Below are 719 nucleotides of genomic sequence, written 5' to 3' on the forward strand. Positions count from 1 at the left end.
CAACCCTTAAAACCCATCAAAGTGGGTGTGGCTACCAGCACGGTTGCGGCTGATCCAGGTACCCGGTTTCCAACTCCCCCACCCTTAGCTGCGATAACTCAAAATATTTCCCACAAGCTTTTGGGGATTGTAGCTATCAACACAAAACAACAACTGTAGAGGCACCTGGTTTCTACCTCAGAGACTAGAGTAGGGAAGATACAGGTGGAAGCTCATTTCCCTTCACACTGGCTATACCCACCACCCTGAATACAGAGGCTCAGACTAGGAATAGACAACGCCACCTACTGGAAGCAAGGAAAACAGAGTTCTGAGAGACTTTTTTTTCCCCTCTCTTTCTCTTTTCTTCTCTCTCTTCCACAACTTCAGCATATGTGAAACCAAGAACTGTGCATGAACAACTGAATTACCAAAGTAATATAATATAGAGGAATTGCATATACCCCACCTCCCCCCCCATTTTTTTCTATATTTCTATCTTACTTCCCTTTCCCTTCTCTTATTTCTCTTTTCTTCCTTGTTATTTTTTTTCTTTTTTTTAATTCGTATTCTCTCTATACCACTTTCAATCTCCTAACTTTTGCTATCTATACATAGGGTAACTATCTAAATAGGAGGTTGAGTCTATGCATTCTTCCATAAATTACCAGTCGAGTGGTTAGAGTTCTCCAAAGGTGCTAAGTTAGTTTAACCTCATTCCCTCACTCCTTTCCCTTTAA

The sequence above is a fragment of the Callospermophilus lateralis genome, chromosome 3 (assembly GCF_048772815.1).
Source record: "Callospermophilus lateralis isolate mCalLat2 chromosome 3, mCalLat2.hap1, whole genome shotgun sequence".
In the NCBI taxonomy this organism is placed as follows: Eukaryota; Metazoa; Chordata; class Mammalia; order Rodentia; family Sciuridae; genus Callospermophilus; species Callospermophilus lateralis.